This window comes from Urocitellus parryii, unplaced genomic scaffold (assembly GCF_045843805.1).
Source record: "Urocitellus parryii isolate mUroPar1 unplaced genomic scaffold, mUroPar1.hap1 Scaffold_83, whole genome shotgun sequence".
NCBI lineage: Eukaryota > Metazoa > Chordata > Mammalia > Rodentia > Sciuridae > Urocitellus > Urocitellus parryii.
The window spans coordinates 482,064-502,137 of NW_027554189.1; the positions used below are offsets into that span (position 1 = coordinate 482,064).

General features: G+C 58.9%; 1 pseudogene; it reads right to left on the reverse strand.

The window, feature by feature from the left end:
• Nucleotides 1–441: 441 nt before the first annotated feature.
• On the reverse strand, nt 442–18,395 carry LOC144253002 (sterile alpha motif domain-containing protein 11-like; annotated as a pseudogene).
• Between the last annotated feature and the right edge of the window lie 1,679 nt (nt 18,396–20,074).

The following is a 20,074-nucleotide window of genomic DNA, read 5'->3' on the forward strand; positions in this document are numbered from 1 at the left end:
CAGGGCGGAAGAAGATGATAAGGACCACCAGGATGAGGAGGATAGCAGACTCAGAAGGTGAGTGGTTCTTGGGGCAAGGGATCTGGTCCTTAATCCCATCTGGCAACAGAGCCATGGGAGGGCAGCCCCAAGCCTGGCCCACTCCTCCCTGGGGTGCCCAGCCAGCTGCTCTGTTCTCATGGGCTCTAGCAGCCAGCTTATAGTGCAGCAATAAATTAATTAATGCTTTGATTAATTAGTGATGATTAACCTCCAAGACTGGCTTCCTCCCGATAAGCAGAATTTATGTAGCCTTTTCTCTCCCTGCAGATGAAGGCCCAGTCACAGAGGTGGAGCTGGACCCTGGTGAGCTGTGGCAGCTGGCCCAGGGGCCCCAGGATGAGCTAGAGGATCTGCAGCTCTCGGAGGAGGACTAAGGGTCTCCTGCAGTACCCCAAAGGCCCTGAGGCCAGTGTCTGTGCAGCAGGAGGGCAGTAGACAGTGGACAGGGCTTTATTGTCACAGCACGACAGACCAGATGAACCAAGAGCTGTGCTGACCTGGGCAGCAAGAGCCAGCCCTATGCAGGAGGCTGGTTCTGCTGCCAGGTCACAGCAGCCTGCTCCACAGAGGTGGCTCCCTGGTTCCTCTACTCCTTTGTCTTTGGTTTGTCTGTGGACCTCTGCATTCACCCCCAGAAAGTTTTTGAAAACTCATTCAGTCCTTTTAAGTCACATTTTTTCCTTTTAAAAATTCTTGGTGTTTCTGCATCCAAATCTGAAAGGGAGAAAGCTGTGGGGGAGGTACCACTGCATCCTGTGCTGGGACTGTGGGCAGCCTGCTGGCCAACTCAACACAGAGACTGGGTGGCATCTGGGGCCCCTGGGAGTATTGCTGCTATTCCATTCTCTGGTTTGGGTGAGGCTTGGCTAGTGGGTGGGTGGCTCCCCCCATAGGGGGAGTTGGCTGTTGGTGGGGACAGGGGCTGCTCTCTGGAGGTAAGCTCCTATTCAGGAGCCTGCAGGGTTGGCGGCTGCAGAGGCAGAGCCACAGGGAAGCTGGCCATGTAGAAAACTCGGCCCAGGCGCTTGGCCACCTATAAAGAAAAGCCTGGATGGGTGCCTGCCAAGGACATTGGGTGATTTCAAAGAGCCTTTATGCCCTCTGCCCACTGTCCATGCTTACCTGGGCCCGGATCTTGAGGGCGGGCCCCAGCTTCAGCCCCATAGTCGTCAGCAGGTGCTTCTCTGTCAGCAGGGGCAAGGTCTCCCCATCAATTTCATGTTCTCTGAATACCTAGAACAGGGATAGGGTCAGGCCTATCAGTCCCACACAGCAAAGGTCCAGAGAGCAGCCAGGGAGAGTAAGCAGGCTGTGTAGCTTTCAGGGAGTGGTCAAATGAAGGAATCCCCTTTTGCTTTGGGCAGGGGCTAGCATGAGGCAGGAGCAGGTGGGGCTGAGGGGTGTAGGGAAGGGAGAGGAGGGCAAGTGACAGGCCCGCTGCACACCCAGGTCAGCTCTGCCTCACCAGAGCATACTCCCCACAGCCAGACAAGCCCCCAATGAAGCTGCAGACATCATCCACAGTCCACTTGCTGACGTCCTCAGGGGATGTGGCCACCTCCCCATCAGCAAAGAGTCACCCCATGGTGCCTAGGTGTGAGTGGGTGTCACTAGGGCTTTGTTCCTCCCATCCCATACCCCACTGGTCTGCTGACCTTTGCTTGCCTTAGTTGCTTAGAGACATGCAATCCATGACTTAAGATTTTTCGACTGTGGAGGCCTTGCACCCCCTCCCCGTACAAGATCTCCAAGGGTGGCTGGCCTGGGTCTCCACACCCACCTGTGTGGAAGTACGGGCTGACCGAGTAGGGGAAGCCCAGGGACAGAGGAGGGGGCAGGGTGGAACCTGAAAGAAGCCCCTTTCCCTCAGTGCTGGTCCCTCCTAGGGCTTGACCTGGGGTGGAGCCCCGGCCCCCTGTGGGTGCTATCTCCAGGTCCTCTCCATCTGAGTCCTTGGGGGGCTCTTCTGAGACATCTTGAGCCCAGAGCCCAGATGCTGTTGTCTCCTTGGATTCGCTGGGCCGAACTGAGGCAGAACTAGGGCCCCCCCTTCCGCGGTGCTCTGCCAGCAGGCTCCCGGGGTGAGGTTGGAGGCTCCGGACCAGAGACACCCTGTGAAGGCGAAGCGGCGCGGAGCTATGTTTCAGTACCAGCATGGCCCCGCGCCTCTGCAGCTCCTCTGTTCTGTCTGGGGCACGCAGGGCCGCTTCAGGTGCCAGCAGCTGTGGCCGGTGTGTGTTCTCCAGCTCTTTCTGGCGAAGCAGCTCCGCGGACATCTCTAGCCTAGGCCAGGAGTAGTAGGATCAGCTTGAGGGCTAGTGCCACCCACCTCCCCTCCCGGCTTTGGCCGCACCTACCGGGCCAAGTTCTGTTTACGCAGGAGCTCCTGCTGCAGGGGGAGCATCTCCGCCTGGGCGGGGGGCAGGAAGCTGTACCCTGGGGAAAAGGGACAGACCAGGGCCAAGTGGTCAAATGGTGCTGGCCTGATGAATTGGCCCTCTGCACCACCTTGGTCCATCCTCGACATTAATGGGCGACCTTACAGGACCAGTTTCAATGAGCGTGCCCATAGGACATAAAAGACGTGCACACCTGCCTATTCCTTACCTGGAGTCTGGCACAGAGCCTATGGAACCCCCAAGAAAGGGGGCCTGAAATGGGAGCCCAGGGCGATGTGGGGGGCATTCTGGGGCGACAACAAAGGGGGCGGCTGCGACAGCTCCCTGTGAAAGGCAGGACTGAGGGGCGTGCGTGGCTTGCCCGGCCCCCTCCACGCCCCAGATTCCCCTAACCGCCTCCAAGCGCATCCTGGTCGCCGCTAATTGCTGGCCCTGCGGGCGGTCGATGTGCCGCTCGTTATGGCTCTAGGTCGAGCGCTGCCCCCGCTCTCGCCCCCTGGCGGCGCCAATTAATCTCGGAGGAGGCGCTAACCCGGAGGGCCGTGGTGACTGCAGCGGTAATTACCGCGCGGGGCCCTCCTCCCCACCCCCTCCCCGTAGCGGGCCCAGCGCTGCCGGGGACACGAAGCGTAATTAGCCGCAATCCTGAGGCAGCGGCAGCTGCAGACGCCGAGCTCCGCTGTGGAGGGCACGGGGTGCGCCAGACTGGAGACGGCCCGCTGCGGGCGGGGGGGGGGGGCATCCCTGAGCGCCTCCCTGCTCTGTACAGGTCGCCCCCTGTCCCCGCCCGCCCGGGAGGCGGTCTCCCCAGACCGCTAGTGTGTCTGAATTGGCGAAGCGGGCTTCCCTCCTCCCCCAGTTCTAGTCCTCTGGCCGACCCCTCCCGACTTACTTTGGGCTGGGTTTCCAGACTTCCAGCCGCTCTGCCTTCTGCTTCCCCAACCTCATCCCCCACTCACTGTCCCAGGGGCACCTGGATTTTGCTGGATCCCAGTTGCTCAACAAAGAAACAAGAGTGACCCTTCACATTCCTGCCCAGGGTTCTTGGCACCCAGGTACATACTGCCCCGGAAATGTTTTCCTGGGCCTCTACCCAGCTCAGCCAGCTGCAGGAACTTTTTGCCCAACAGACCCTAAACCCAAAGCAGGCAATACCCACATGACTGTGCAGCTGCAATCAGGGAGGAGTAAGTGGGTGGAAGGTGCAGGCTATGGGGCCTGCAGAAGTCAGATACCAAGCCCCAGTACCTCTCTGAGAAGGACCGGGCAACAGCTGGAGTTGGAGCAGTGTTCTCCCGGTGCTGAGCCAGACCCTGCTTCCGGTGCTGACCTGCTGTGGATGAGGGCAGGTGAACTTCCAGGCCACTGGGACTCCTCGAAGCTGCAGCTGCTACCTCCTGCCGGACCCTCAGGAGATCTGGGGGTGGGGGGGTAGGGGATGGGCAACAGCAGCGACCCTGAGGCCCAGCCTTCCCTGGACTTCTCCCCTCATCCTAGTGAGCACAGGACACTGACCCAGGGGAGCCCAGGAGAAAGGGAACCAGGGGCCCACTTCCACACCATCCCTGCTGTGTGTCAGGCCTGATGTCAGTCACTGGGGCCAGAGGAGCAGCCCCAGGGCAGGGGAGACAGGTTTGCAGGAGGACCTGAAAGGAATGTGAGGTGGGAGGAAAGCCCAGTGTTGGTACGCAAGGCTGTGGAACCTGAGGCTGGAGCCTTGAGGGGAGGGACTGTGCACAGATCCATGAGAGCATAGACCAGTTCCTGGAGGTCACTGTGACAAGTCTAGGAGTGGGTCTCCAGACTCCACCAGGTGACCGTCTCCTAGATGGGAGGCAGGAAACTGAACCTGTACACGTGGCCACACCTCCACACCAGCATACACCAACATCCGTTCACATCGGTCATCCAGCAGTGGTTGCATACAGTCAGCATCCAGCAAGACCACACCAGGCCCATGCATACGCATCCTTGCAGGCACACCAGCCACAATCTCTGGACGCGGCGACGTGCAGTGGTTTGATGCACTGTGCTCCTGCCCAGGGCCGGGCCTTCGAGTCCCCACCACCCCCCTTTGCATACCTTTGCCGCTGAGCCGCTGCCTCTGTTTATAAATTAATTACCCGAAAAGCGGAGGTGGGTCTGCCCTGGGCTGGGTGCCAGCCCGCAGAGCCTAGCCGGCTCAGCTGCCCGCGTCGATCCCAGTGGGGCCTGCACCCCCGCCCTCCAGCCCGCGGTCACAGCTATTTGCAGCCGGCTCCTAGGCACCGTGATTGACAGCAGCTCCCTGGCGGCCGCAACCACGCTCCTCCCCCACATAGGCCTGCAGAGCGGGCCCCAGGCAGAGCAGGCAAAGCAATTAAAAGGGAAGATTTTTAAATTATTAACATTTGGTGAATTATTCAGACTCTTGGTGCCTTGTGCAAGGAGAGGAAATCTTGCCCCTTCACAGCACCCCATCCACCTCCTACCATAAAAGCCAAGTTCACCTAGCAGGAGACTAGCCTGTGAGGCTAGAGTGCAGCTGGACAGGTATCTGACTGCTCCCTGGGCTATGACCACAAGGGACAGAGCAGACCCAGTGAGTGGAGAGGGGCAAGAGCCTCATCCCAGCCTCTAGCTGGGCCTCTCTTGGCATCCAGGAGGCCATGGTGGCCAAACACAGCTGCCTCTTAGTCGTCCTGTCTTTCTGGAAGGCTTGCACCCCATGCAGGACAAAGATCTGGCACTATTTGAATGTGACCACAGGTCAGCGTCCACTGACTTAAATTTGTGCACCAACTGCTGTGGGAGTCAGGAGAATGGGCACAGACCACAGGGTCTCCTGGATAGGGGGCAGATAGGCTTACTCAAGCCCCTACCCCTTCCTCTCACCTGGGCTCACCCCTGAGTAAGCTGTGTACATGCCTGGAGGGGATCCTGAGAATGTGATGAAAAGTGGGGACTTGGAACAAGACCTGGGGCAGCCAGGCCTCATCGCCTACCCACAAAGGGCTGGGGGTCACTGACAGATCCAATCCTGGTCTTGATGTCAGCAGCCAACACCCTCTTCTGGGGTGGAGAGGCAACTGAGAGTGTACACAGGTATGGGGGCAGGTGGGGAGGTCACATACCATGGCTGGGGAGGCCCAGGTGGTAGAGACGCTGTGGTTCCTCGAAGCTGCCAGCCTCACTGAGAGCGGAAACCAGCCGGTGGTAGTGGTCCTCAGGCGCCATGCTGGGTTGCAGCTCTGGCAGCAGCAGAGTCTCTGCGTTGGGGTAGCACATAGGGAGGGGATTTTCCTTGAAATACTACCCAGGCGGAGAGGCAAGTAGGGAAGGCACACCTCACCCTAAGCCTAAGCCTAAGACCTTCCACCCCTGCTACGAAACCCAAGTCCCTCCTCTGTGCACACCTGCCCCTTTTGGAAGGTCTAACAACACTTCCAAGCACTCAGTTACTGCTTCCTCCTCCAGTGACCTGTCCCTCCTCCCTGGGTTGGGCTCCCACCTCGAGGGTACTCAGACTCACACTCGATTCGCTTCAGGCCTTCTTCTCTGAAGAGCAGTCACTGGTGAAGTGCGGGGAGCAGCCCAGTCTCTTGCCTCGCAAGCCACCTGCAGAGGGTGGAGTGAGCCACACCCAGTCTCAGGGACTGGAGGAGGAGGCAGGGAAGACCAGGTGGGGAAGACCCACTCCTGCCCCAGCTCAGTCTAGTGAGCCCCAGTCCCCTCCACTCAGGAGCATCCTGGGTGCTGGTGGGCAAGGCCTTGCCAGCCCTGGGTCCCAGGCTTCCACCTGGTGAGCCCAGCTGGCTGGAGGATATCATGACAGGTATGGAGCAAGGCAAGGAAACAGGGCAGCCCTGACCCTGGGCCCCAGGCTGCATTTGAATAGAAGTGATGGGTGTGACACGTGACTGTGACTGTGTCCCCAAGGGCCTCTGGCTGCCCCTAACCAGCCAGTCCATTCCCATGTGTGCTCATGAGCCCACCTCAGCTTCTCCTGGAGAACAGAACTACCTTCCCTTTCTGAGAAGGGCTGGGGGTGGGCTGTGCAGGTGCTGGGGAAGAGAGTCAGTCAGGAAGGCACATGTCACTCCCCACACCAGGGGTGTGCTCAGGGGAGCCCTCCTCTCTGCACCAAAAGCCCAGACCCTCCTCTTTCCTGCACTCAGCCTTGGCAAGCACATACCTGCCCAGCCAGGCTCTGCGCTCCAAGGGTCACCCCTGCACAGCTGACCTGCCCTACACAGACCCTAGGTGCCTGGCTCCTGGTCTGCCTATTCCTATACTATCCCCTCTAGAGATCACATCTCCACATCAAAAGCTGCACACAGGGCTGGGGATGTAGCTCAGTTGGTAGAGTGCTTGCCTCACATGTAAGAAGCCCTGGGTTCCATCCCCAGTACCATAAAAATGAAATGAAAATAAAAGCCACACACATCTATAGGTCCCTCTCCAAACCTGTCCCTGCACCCCCAAGCTCTGCTTCCTCCTGAGGACCCTGACATCAGGGGGCTCTGCTGATAGCAGGTCATCATCCTGGCCTCTAGGTCAGACCCTATTGCCTCTGAAGACCCAGGGTGGCGGGGATGAGGGCTGCTCCTTGTGTAACTCAAGCCTTTCATGACACCTTGGTACTTGGGGGTCCCCAACCTGTGCCCCCAGGAAGCCCTGCTGTCAGCTCAGGAGCCTAATTCCTTTTCCTTATTCCTTTAATCTGTCATTTTTATCAGGCTAGGGAAGTGCGGCGGCAGCCAGAGCACTGATCAATCTCCACATTACAGCTGACAGAATGATGCTAATAACTTATTGATCTCAGCCACCTCACTGCCACTGGTTTAGCTGGCTGGCCCCAGGCCCTGCCCCAAAGACAGGGGGCAGTCCCCACTGCCTGCATGAGGGGTCAGGTTAGACAGACCCTGTAGGACAGATGGAGGGCACTCAGGTGCACATGGGCATCACGAGCTGCGTGTCAGAGTCCAGCAAGCAGGAGGGCACCCCGAGCGCACCAGGCAGGGAGTGGGTCTTGCAGCCTCTCTCCACACCTGCTGCCCATCTCCTGCTCCCTGTACATGCTCAGGGGTCAGCAAGGGTAACCTCTGCAGTCTGTTCCCTGTTTCAACAGTGGCAACTCCCGCCTCCTTGCTGGGCTTCTCTGCTCCTGGGGAGCTTGAGAGTCACAGCTTAGGGGAGGTAATACTGGGGTTGGAGTGCCCCGCAGTGAGACCCAGCCTTGTAGCTGCCTTGAGGAGACTGCATAAGCTCAGAGTCACACCTGATGTAGGCAGTGACAGGAGGCAGACACACGTACCAGGGGTGGACCTTAAAGTCACAAGACCTGCGCTGAGCTCCTCAGTCCTCTGGGATCCTTCCTGTCCAGAGCCCAGGAAGCTGTGGCTCGAAGGACACCCCCTTGGGCCACAGGAAGGAAGTAGACATGGTGACAGGTAAAGACCACTTCAGGGCCCAGAGGAATCCCACGGGGAGCTGCAGACCTGGCAGGTGCACGCGCGCGCGCACACACACACACACACACACACACACACAGCATCCTGGCTGCTATGCACAGCATGTGACCTGCACTCACTGTAGAGTGTGGAGGGCTACCTGGCAGGGTGAGCAAGCCCTGCAGGAGACACACAGGGCACATGCAGGTCTGTGTACCTGAGGAGGTTGTACATAGGCAGGAGAGGGCCTGCTGCCTCAGAACATCTCAATCACTGAGGGGCTCCCTCGGCTCCGCCCGATCGATGGGGCAATTAGATTTTATCAGCCACCTCCAAAGCAGCTCCAGAAGCAACCCCCACCCCCATCCACAAGGGCCTTCTGGGCTCATGGGGGCTCTGTTGGGAGTGTCCAGGGTGGTGGGTGATGCCCACCCTGCTTTCCCAGAGCAGTAGCCATTGTCAGAAACAACCCTGTCCAGGGTCCATGTGACAAGGCCCCTGAGGTCAAGTTGTGCCCACTCTCAGCGGTGGCATCTTGCAACCCCTCATGACCTGCTCCATGGGAGACTGCCTGGGTCCCCAAGCTGCTCTCTCCCTCTGAGTTCCTGTTGCCTCCAGGAACCAGATCTCCTTGGTGGCCCTGGAAGCTCCTGGGCCAGCACCCTCTTGGCCTACCTGAAGCTGTTCAGGCTGCAGGGGATGGGCCCTTTCCCTCCCAGGACCCCTGAGAAGCAGGACCAGGCCGACATGCCCTGTGGGTTTGGTGGGAGGTGGGCATTGGTGGGAGGTGAGCTCTGGAAGGTCTTTGCCTGTGCCTGTCTTGTGAGGAGGGGGTGGTCGGCCTCGAAACTCCAAGCCCACCCCAGCAGTAGCCACGCTGGAGCTGCCCTGGGCCGCCAGTCTGCCTAACTGGCTGGGATTAACACAATTACCATCACATGGAGCCCCAGGGGACAGCCGGCCTCACACCTCCCGCCTCCTCTGCTGGCCTCCCTGGCTGCCCGCCAAGGCTTCCAGAGCTGCTGAACAGACACAGGGAGGGTGGCTGTCCCTAGGCAGAGCTGCTGTGGCCCTGGCAGCCCCATCATCGCCCTCAGGACACAGGGGCCTCCTCACCTGTGGGTCCCAAGCCAACCTCCACACTGCCTCTCTGGAATTCACAGCGGCTCTGGTGCTCGGGCATAATGAGGTGGCGGCTTCAGTGCACACTGGATATGAGTGTGGGAAGGTCACTGTCCTGGCTGCAGCAGAGCAAGACAGAGGATGGAGCCATGAGCCTTGGCAGTGCAACCTGATGAGCATGAGTACAAGGGTGCTTGGGGCTGAGGACAGTGTGCACTGAGCATGGTGATGTGTGCGCTTACCTCTGTGGGCTTGGGATGCCACAACTACGCACACTCAGCAGGCAGGCCAAGAGAAAGCAGAGACGTGGCACCTGGACCCCACTCCAGCACCCAGCTGGTCTGTGCAGAGCCAGAGCAGCCCCTCCCACCTTCCTCTCTCCAGAGAGGCAGTGCTGTGCTCTGCTCCCTGCCTCAGAGGGAGGACAGGACGGCCTTCTGTCTCACAGGACAGACATATAGAGGGCACATTGTCACCCATGTGCTGCCAGCTCTGAAGCAAGCACCTGGCACATGCCACTTTGGTTACAACTTGCAACACCCTCTTGAGGCCCTCATTTCTCCAAATCAGGAAACTGAGGTTCAGACCAAAGTCCTGTAGATAAAAAGATCTGCCCTGGCAGGCTCAGGACACCTGTGATCCCCAGGGTGCACCCAGGCCTGGCCTTGGAATCACCCTGCATGTGATTCTTTGTCCCTTCTCCCTCCTGCTGAGCCCTCACCCACAGCCCCAGAGAGAAGAGGGAGGAGAAAGTGGGGCACCCTGGGGTTATGTGAGCAACCCCATCATCAACAGAGAAGGAGGGGACAGGAAGTCAAGGCCAGCCAGAGCAGGGGCAGGGAAGCCCAGTGCCCCCAGCAGTGCCCATCCGGCCCACCTGTGGTGGAGCAGCCTCTTCAGCAGCACTGACACTAGCAGAGCCTCCTCACAGTGACCTAGGAACCGACCCTGAACCTTATTAAATAGCCCCCAGCCCCCAGCCTGGGCTGGCAGGAGCCAGGCTAATCCAGGGCCAGGCCCTAAGCAGATCAGTTTCAGCACCAGATACCCCGGGTCGGCCCCAGAGCCCCTAAGAGACCCAGATGTAGGTTCTCCCCCACCCCATGAAGGTGGGAGGCAGGTGGGGAGTAAGTACTTTATGGGATTATTCTCACGAGGCTCATCCCCCATCATCCTCACTGATGTGGGATGTTGGACAGAACTGCTGTCCTCAGCATGGGGAAGGGGCCTGGGCTGGCCGGGTACAGGGCTGCAGCTGCCATGGAGCTGCTCCCCACAGTGCACTGGACACTTCCTGCTTCCAGGGACTGGAGAGGTGAGCACAGTAATTTCCTGTGAGCCCTGGCCTGGACCCCCAGCAGCACCTGCATCTGGGACCAGCCTCAATGACAGCGATCGGCTCAGTATCACTTGGGGGTTACCCAGGCTCTCGAGGTGCAGGCCGATGGGGGCCACCCTTGGCTAGACAGGACCTGCCCTTGCATTCCACACCCGAGTCCCTGCCTTGGGGGTTCATTCCTCAGGTCCCAAGATGGGCCAGTCCTGAAAACCTGTTCTGGTCACTTAGTTACTCTCTGAACAAATTATGCTGGGTTCATTTAAAAAAAAATGCCAAGAGACTCACACCCAGGCTGTAGAGGTGAGAGCTCTGCACCTGTCTTCACAGTGTGGGGCCACTACACACAGGCAAGGCCTCAGCAGGCTGCTGTGCCACGTGGGGAGGAGACTGGGGCAGGGTCAGGAAGGCTGCAGGGAGGGTTGTGAGGAGGCCAGGAGAAGGTGAGACCCGACTCCCCCCTGAGGGCCTCCCCACCCCAACTCTCTCACATAGCCTTCACCAGCTGGGGGCCCTAGAGGGTCAGGGACCTAGAAGGCCCTTCTTGCCAGCCAGGCTGCAGGGGCATCACAGGGCAGAGGGGCCCTGGGCCTTTGCTTGCAGCCAGCAGCAGGCATCCCCAGCAGGACTGGTGAGAAGGACGAAGAGGACAGACAGATGCAAGAGGCAGACAGACCAGTGAAGAGTGACAGACAATGCGGATGGACAGACAGTCGGGATGGGACAAACACAGTTGGTGACCCAGTGTGAGGCAGCTGGCGGTCCACAGCCCTCCTTGTCCAGACACTGGGGGCTGTTAGCAGACGGGATATGATGGGCTGTTAGTCCTCTGGGGTGTGCTCTTCTCCAGAACTGTAACCTTCCCTTCAATGAAATCCAGAAAGTCATCCTTGCCCCTCTGGATCCTCTGTGGGACCAGGGTCTCCACTAATGCAGGCCTGCTTCTTCCCAGGCACAGCCAGGCTGCAGCAGCCAGTACTGGTAAGAATTCAGCATGGGACTCCTGGGGCCTCCCCGCACCCCAAGGCCAGGTGTACTGCAAGGAGGTGCAGGTCCGGAGGGGAGGCACAGCCATTGGGTTTCCCTGCAGGCCTTGCTGGCAAATTTATCCTGTAGCGTCCAGAGTAAAAGGCTCATAAAATGTCATCAATGTTCATGACGGTTCATAAAAATGATCCGTTGAGCTGGCAACTCCAAAATGAGGTGGAAATAAGTTTAAAGATGTTTTTATTGTAATTCGGCTCCAGGATCCAGACATTCTTGAAGACATAAATAATGACACCTCTGGCAGAGATCCAGGACAAGCTGCCTTCCTGCAGCTGGGCCTGGGAGGCCAGGCACCCACAGCTTGAGTCCCAAGAGGCTTTCCCTGCCCTTGGTGCCCTCTGCTCCCCATCAGGCCTTCCTGTGGTGCTGCCCTCGAAGCCCTGAGGAAAAACTTGGCCCCAATAACCAGAAACCAGCCCCTGCCCCTTGGGAGCAGGAACTAGGTCCCTGACACCTGACCTCCTCCTGGGGGCTTCTTTTTTATCCTCTATGTCTTGGATTCACAGGCCCCAGCCTGTTTCCATAACCCAAATCCATGTGAGGAAACCCCAACCTTCCAGGGTCCCCAGAAGGATCTTTCCAAAACACAGACCTGGTCACTCCCTGCTCAGGAACTTTCTGTGGCTGGCTCAGCTTGGAGAACAAAGCCCAACTGGTCCAGCGGCTAAGGTGCAGACCTTTTAGCATCCCACTGAGCCAGACCTGCCATGTTCCCATTCTCCTCCCTTCCATCCCATCCTTCATCCCTCCACAGCTTTGCAGACCACCTTTTCCCAGTGAACTCCTATGCATCCTTCAAGAACCTGCTCACATATCACCATTCTCCCTCCTGGTGGGTCTCTGGGAGGGTGAGAGGTGAAAATCACAGCCTCATCTTAGAGCTGTTGGGTTCCAATGGACAGTCCAGTGGTGAGGGTCATAGCATGCTTTGTCTCCACGGGTGGGCTGTCTAGGACCCTGCCCATGCTGTTGAGGCCTGGCACAAGTCTGCACTTGGCTGAGATGGGCCTCCTGATCTCAGTTGGGCACCATGCCACCTACCTTCCAGGCCAGGTAAGGACACACATCCAAACCAGCCTGGCAACCGCATGGCCCACACTGGCTCACACTGACTGGGACAGAGGACAAGACAAAAGACCATGGGTAGAGGAGGGAAGCAGGGTGGGTGGGACCCAGGAGAAATGGCAACAGCTGCCCCTGCCCAAGCCAGGCTCCTACCTGCAAGATGTCTCTCGGAAGGAGATGTTCACATCCCAGTGGGTGTGGACTCTACTGGGAGAGAAAAGAGGGTCAGTGGCTCCATTACTGGCACAGAGACAGCAGCGGGGTGTGGGCCTGACTCTTAACATCCCACCAGCCAGAAGCCAGGGCAGTCATGAGGGTGGCACCTCATGCCCAGTTCAACCTGGTGGCAGCTTCCACTGAACAAACCCAGGGCTTGAGATGCTCTGGCCTCCCAGAGATGAGGACGAGGAGCAGGCTGAACAGCCCCGGGCAACACCAGGCACCACAGCCCCCACCATCCTTACTCACAGACACCCCACCCCTAGGTGCTGGCAGGACGAGGCCCATATCAGGAAACAAATTTCTGGGAGGTTGTGGGTGTCAGCCCAGGTGGGTACCGGACCTTGGGTCTCTCTGCTGGCCAACCTCTACCCAGAAGTGACCATGGCATGGCTGAGGCAGAACAAGGTGCCAGGGCGCCAGTTCAGGAGAGAGGACAGCCTCTGCCTGCACCCCCGCCCCACAGCAGCATTCCAGAAGACCCCTGGTCTTCGTGCCCCCTTCCATAGGAGCCTGAGCCTCCCGGCCCAGATCTGGAGTAAGTACCTTCTCTTCATGATTCGGACATGCAGATCATCCTCCTGCTTCAAGCCTGGCTGCCGTCCACAGGCTGGGCCACCTCCATCACTGTCACCATCACTGGCAGAAAAGCTGGGGTTCTGTTCCTTTTTCAGGGAGTGTGCAGGGGGCAGGGCCACTGTCCTTTTGTCCGCCAGCCGCCCCCGGTTCTGGGCAGGAGGAGGAGAACGTTAAGGCTGAGCTAGACATCAGCCTCCTGGGCCTGGGCCAAGGCCCAGGGGCCTCATTGCTGTAGGCACAGCCTGTGAGGACAGCAGAGTGTGGGCTGTTCTGCCTGCCCAGCCTGAGTGTGGGTACCCACCCTGTGGCAGGGAGCCCTGGGGATGCCTAAGCTATGACCTTCAGCTCCTTCCCTGTGTCCCCAGAGTCTTCTGGGATTGTGCATACAGCCTGGGGCAGGGATCATGGGGCTGGTCCTGGTGGGTGTGCAGTCAGGGAGCAGGTCCCTCTCAACGTGTCTGGCTGACATCCCATCTCCTCTGTCAGTCCTGAAAACTTACAGCAATATCAACAAGCAAAGTCACTTTTCTTTTTCTTTTGCAGTGCTGGTGAAACTAGGGCCTCACAAAACACTCTGCCACTGAGCGGCAGCCCCAGCCCCTCTTTGCTATTTTGTTAGCACCATGAAGAGCCCAGCTCAGGGGAAGTCTGTCTGAGACTGCTGGTCCCATGCAATCTGCAGGCCTGGGAGCCACAGGCTGCCCGAGAGCACTGACAGCCCTGACCCTTTGTTCCCCAGCCCTGATGGTTCATTTCTCTCCTCAGTGTCCCCCCTGCACCATGTGTAAGTGTGTGGTGCTGTGTATGCTCAAGCTTGGAGCTCTGCACCCAGCTCACACATTTCTGCACAGAGCGGTGGACATGAGTGTGTGGCCCCAGTCCTGGCATTTCTCTACCCTTCCTGGCTCCAGGTCCTGATGCCCCAGGGAAAAGAAAAAAAGTCATTGATTATTTTCCAGTGTACAGAGGTTTTTTCTTACTTGGTTAAGAGGCTGCTGGCTCAGAGGCTACATGGGCTTTCAGAGTATCTACTTTCCTCTCCTGTTCAGTCCTCCCATTGCCAGAAAGAGTTGATCCTCACCATACCCATGAGCTTAGTGAGGAAGGGGTCAAGGAGGGTCCCTGCCCCAGGTCATCCAGGATCCTGAGGTGGGCTGCTGCATGGAGTCCTGTCCTTGCAAGGACGCTTCTCTTCAGATTCAGCACCACATCATCTCCGGACGCCTGGCTCTGCCCAGCTCAGTGCTCCCTCCCCCAGCTCTGGGAGCCACAGTATCCCCCAAACCTGCCCTCACACATCTGCTGGGGTCTGCCCAGGATACCCTGATTCCCTCTGTAACATGGTGAGTGAAATAGACCCAGCAATATAAGGGCACATGGCATGGGGCCAATGGGTTTTCAGGGCCAGCCCACAGGATGACAGGGTCCAGTGACAGCAGAGCGCAGGGAGACGGCAGTGGTGAGTGCCCACCTATGTCTCGGCCTCTGTCAATCCATAGGTTTGGTATCATTTTCAACACCCCTTGGCCCATGGCTCTGCCTTGTCCAGCCTGCCAAAGCCCAGTGCCAGGCATCTGGAGATGAGCTCTGCCCTTCTCCTCAGTCACCTTTCAGCCTTAGGTGAAATACTCTCATGAAAAGAAAAGGGGTATTTTCTCAAAGCCACCTGCTTCCCCTCTTTTGTGGCAGAAATACTCCCATCCAAACAGAAAGTAGAACCCAGACTAGGAGTAAACATCTCTCTGCCTCTCATCTGTGGGAAGAGAAGAGGGGGACACAGATTCTATAAGACTGCTACTTGGAAGGGGGCCAGGACCGGCTGGCTGGGAAGGAGCCCAGGCTATATGCCAGTCTTAGCCACATGAGGCACAGAGCTGGGCACAGGATCTTCCAGTCCCTGGTATGCCCTGAAAGCACCCTGGAAGGTTAGGTCTGGGGTGGCTCTTGGGGGTAACTCTATGGGGGAGCATGCTGAGAACCCAGATGGCCACTCTAACCCTGCCCAAGGTTGGGGAACACATGCCCCCCCATACATCAGAGACTTAGCTCCCCACTGCTCAACAGATTTGAGAACCTGGCTCCTAACCAATAATTGACCCCTTCTGAAATGGTGAGAGTGGGTTCCAGCATGCACAGTCACATGCACACCATGTTCTACCCCTGGAGTATCTGTGACCATGAAGTGCACACACCTTTGAAACTGGCCACAAGGGTGGGTAGAGACAGCCTCTGTGCACCAATAGGTTGGGGCTAGAAAGGGGATCCATGGAGATACCTCCAAGGAAGCGGCCAGGCACAGAGAGGCCGGCAGGCCCAGGTCTGAAGTGCCCTTCACTCAGGGCAGGAACCAGGGAGCTTCAGAAAGGCAGCAGCTCCATCCCTCTCTGAGCTTCAGATTGCCACTTGAGGTGATGGCAGATGTTGAGCTCAGGTCACCCTCTGCCCCTCTCTTGTGGCAGGCCTCAGGGGTGGCAGGTTGGAAACTGTGGGGCACTCCCATCCAAACAGAAAAGAGAACCCAGACTAGTCTGAGGTGGGCACCCAGAGGATCCCATCCAGTTCCAGCTGCCTGAAGGGGTGCCACGATGGAGAGGGACTTCAATCTTTTGCCCAGTAGGTATGTGACAGCAAGCAAAAGGTGTTTCTGCACACCTGCTTGGGGAGCTCTTGTACAGGGCCCTGTGCTCCTGTAGACTCAAGTGTGTAGGGCGGGCGGCTTGAGGCTGTGACTGTGACAGACCAGGTGTGGGCTGGGCCTGTGGCTCTCCTTCCCCTGCCAGCATCCATGTGTCCAAGTTTTCCCAGCCTGCTCAGCGTGCATCCTGCAGAGCCCACGGGGAAGCCAGGATACCCCACCACCCGGTCAAAGGGAATAAACCCAAGGTGGCAGCCTGGGCCCTCCAGGACCACTGGTACCTCCACTCCTCCTGCTCCTTCCTGTAAGAGGGGACTGCTGGGTGGACCTAGGAACAGCAGCCTCCACCCCCCATGTCCCTAGAGGTACCCCACAGGGGGAGCTTCCTCTCTAGAGGCAATTTCCTTTTCAGATCAACCCTCTACTCCTCACTGCCTGGAGTCTCATACCTGCTCCCCAGGCCAGTGGGGAGGCCAGAGATTGTCTATCCTAGGTGGGGTTCTTGCTCTCTGGACACCTACAGGCAAAGACCCTGCCCCAGCCAGGCTCCATGTCATGGACCCTCCGAGGTCCAGACCCTTGCAGGGCAGCACTTCAACATTAGGAGCACCAAGACACACACCACTCAGGCTCAAGCCTGGGGATAACCCAGATGTGCAACCTGGCCAGCTAACACTGTTACACCTCAAAAGAGTCCTGCCCCAGCACCCAGCACCTCTCTCTGCTGAGCCAGATGACTTGGTGATCTCCAGACCTGGGACAGGGAAGTCCCCAGGCCCAATGAATGACAATAACAGTGGGAAGACCCTGGAACCCGGAAGGCTGGAGAAGTAGCTCCAAGACACCCATGAGGGAGGCTGCTCAAGAACAGGCAGGACCCGCCCTTCATCCAAACAGGAGAGGATCCTGTGACCCAGGATTCCCACCCATTCCCAGGGATGGTCTGGAACAGCACAAAGCAACCCCACCCACCCCATCTGCCCTGGGAGGATTCCCTCCAGCCTGCCCAGAGGGCTGAAGTTAGGACTCCCAATCTTAGAGATCACCAGGCTCTCAGGGGAGTCCAGACACCCCAACCCAGCTTATTCCCAGGTCTCACCACAGGCGAGGATATTCGACAGCCCAGGAAGTCGAAGATTGGAGGATGCACCTACAGAATTCCCTTGGACATAAGCGTCTTCAGACTTTTTCCTGTGAGGAGAGCCGAGCACAGCTGGTGAGGGGCAGTCAGGGCATAGATGGAGCCTCTGGGGCGCCGTCACCCGCAAAGCCAGTCCCCACTCCCGGAAGGTGTATGCAAGGCACACCAACCTTCCAAACCCACTGTTGTCCAACTTCGGAGCCTGCTGCCCGCCCCACCCTCTCGGACGAGAAGGGGATCTGCTGGGCTCTGAAACTCTAATCCTGGGCGAGGCCCTCCCCTGGTGGAGGGCGGCTTCCTCTCAGCCCTGGCGCCCCTCCTCCTGCCCCACCCTCTCTTAGCCAGTCTAGCCCGAACTGTGGCCGGGCAGTGGAAGGTTGAGCTGGGGAATTGGTGAGTGGAGGCGCAGTTGCGACCCAGGCCTGCGTCAGTCCCCAACGCAGGAAAGGGCAGCCACTGTGCAGCCTGAACTCCTAAACCAAACGCTACCGGGTCCCAAACTTCCCAAGACCCTCGCCAGAGGGTCACCGCGCTTATCAGGTGCCCCCGATCCAGCCTCCAAAGGTGTATTGTCGCACCTTTGGAGTCACCATCCAAACGGGCTGCTCCAGGTCTCGCTGACACTGTTCCAGCTCCGCGCGCCCACGCCCCGCGCGCCCACGCCCCGCCCCACTCCCGCGGCCCCACGTACCTGCGCAGCCCCAACCAGTGTGCACTCACACCCCGGCAGCACGTGCTCTGGAGCTGCAGCGCCCTCTCTGGGCCAAAACCAAGTCTCCTCAGTGGCAGAGCGAAGGGCTCGGACCCGCGGGTCCCCAGTAGCGAAGGAGAGGGACAGCGGCTTGCGCCCCCTCGTCGGCCGCACCTGTGTGGCGGATGCTGCGCTTCCAGTCCTTGGCCGTCTGGCGGCCGCTGACGAACTGGAACTCGTTGGGCGTGAGCCACTCGCTGCGGTGGCGGATGGACGGGCCTTTGCTGCCCTGGCAGAGTTTCCGTACGTTGAGCAGAGCACGGATGGCGCCACACTCCACCTCGATGCAGGGCTCACTGTTGTCCAGCAGCGGCTGGAAGTCCGCGGCTGCTGCGGCCAAGAGGAGCTCAAGGGCCAGTGGGTCTCTGGGCAGGTGGAGGTTCGGCGTGGCCTCGTGCAGGCTAAGGTAGGCGCTCGAGGGCCGGAGTGGTGGAGCCAACAGTTCTTCATAGCCTGCAGCAGAGGCCGGCAGCGAGGCGGCCGGGGGGGCAGAGCTGCTGCGGCGGGCAGCGGGGCCAAGTAGCCCGGCAGCGGAGGCAGAGGCAGCGCGGCCAGGGTCAGGTGGAAGGTGGCCAGGGCCAGGTCCAGGTCCTCGCGGCCCGGGAGCTCCTTTTTGACCGCCGGCATGTAGCCCGGGTGGCCCAGCAGCCGGCTCTCGGTCGCCGGCGCAACTTATTTTGGCCCTGGCTGGAGTTGCGTCTCCGCCGGCCCTGAAGGCGCCTGGCCGCGCTTCCACCCCGCCCGCTACTGCGCCCTGGCACCCGAAGCCGCCGCCGCTGCAGCAGGGCCGCCCCTTCCTGCTACCCGGCCTACTGCAGGGGTCTCGGCGGACCCAGACATGGTGTGGCCGGAGCTGCTACTGATCACAGACCGACGGGTAAGAAGGCTGCAAAAGCCAAAGCCCCACCTCCAAACCCGCGAGGCCCCGCCCGCCCTCCACTAGGCGCCACACCGTCGCTGCTCCAGGTTCCCCCGCGCTGGGCCCTCCGCCGCTGGGCTGAGGCCGGAGCCGCCTCTTCCGCCGCCGGCAGGGGGAGGAGGGTCATAAATAACCCGCGGGCAGCAGTGCAGACGGTGACCTGAGACGTCCTGGGGGAGTGAAGGGACGGCCGTCAGCACTTCTGCCCCCAACCCCACTGCGCCAGACTTGACCCATCCTGGAGTGCCTGCCTCTTAAAGCCCCCTTTTTATCCATTCTTTCATCAGTCAATCAACCATTTATTGAGCGCCAGATGTGGTGTAACCCCAGGAAGAGACTACCCAGAGAAGGGGTTGTGGGAAGAGAGATGCAGAGGAAGAGTGAGAGCACAGGTGTAGAGTCCAAGGAAGTGCGGGTTCCCAGAGTCCTGGCCTGCCTCCCGGCTTCTCTGCCTGAGCTCACCAGCTTCTTCAATGAGGCGGGTGCTGCATGGGACTGCACCCAGACCCACCAAGAACAGGGGGACATGCAGGGACTGAGCTTATGGGCCACAGGTGTGGCTGACACTGAGCTATGAGGAAGCACACCTGTGTACACAGCTGCCCAGCCACCCACAAATGCATGCATGCTCAAAGACATACAAAGAGCAACCACAGGTGTGTCACACCCATGACTTTCTGTGTGCCAGCACAGTAGTTGCTGAGCCTGAATGCATCGGACAGGTTCATGGAGCACACAAATCCTCAAATACTTCCCACAAGCACCAACACAGACAGGATGTGTGCTAAGAGATACAGATCACAGATATCCCGAGACTGGGACTTGAAACACAGGCACAGATGGACCCAGGTCCACATGTTCACCTGCCAAGGCAGGGTGTCAGACACAGGTGACACCCAGTTGGTTGCACTATTGGTCTAGAAAGAGTTAACCTGGAAGGTCAGGGGTTAGAGGTTAGCCAGATGAGGCTCCCTCAGACATTCCTGCAAAGTAGCTAGAAACTTCAGGAATGTAGCCTTTTCAGACCTAGGGAGAGCTGCCCTGCTGGGACACCTGGGCAGCTAGCTGTGAGCTGAAAAGAAGCCATGCCTTGTCTCTCAGCATGCAGGAAGGTGTTTTGGGGCTGTCCACTACCTTAGTCTCTGCCACTTAAAGGAACAAAGAGAGAGGGCCTGAGCTCATCCTCACCCCACTCCTGTGGCCATGCAGTTGGTGTCCAGATGCACACATGCAGGAATTCTAGCAGGCACCCACAGCGCCCTGTACTGCTGGAGTGACGTTACCTGTGCAGTGACAGTCATATGTCATGTTCAAGGGTGTCAACACAGGCAGTGACCAGACACAGGCACAGTGATGCACAGGTGCTCAGCACTCCTGAATTCACCCT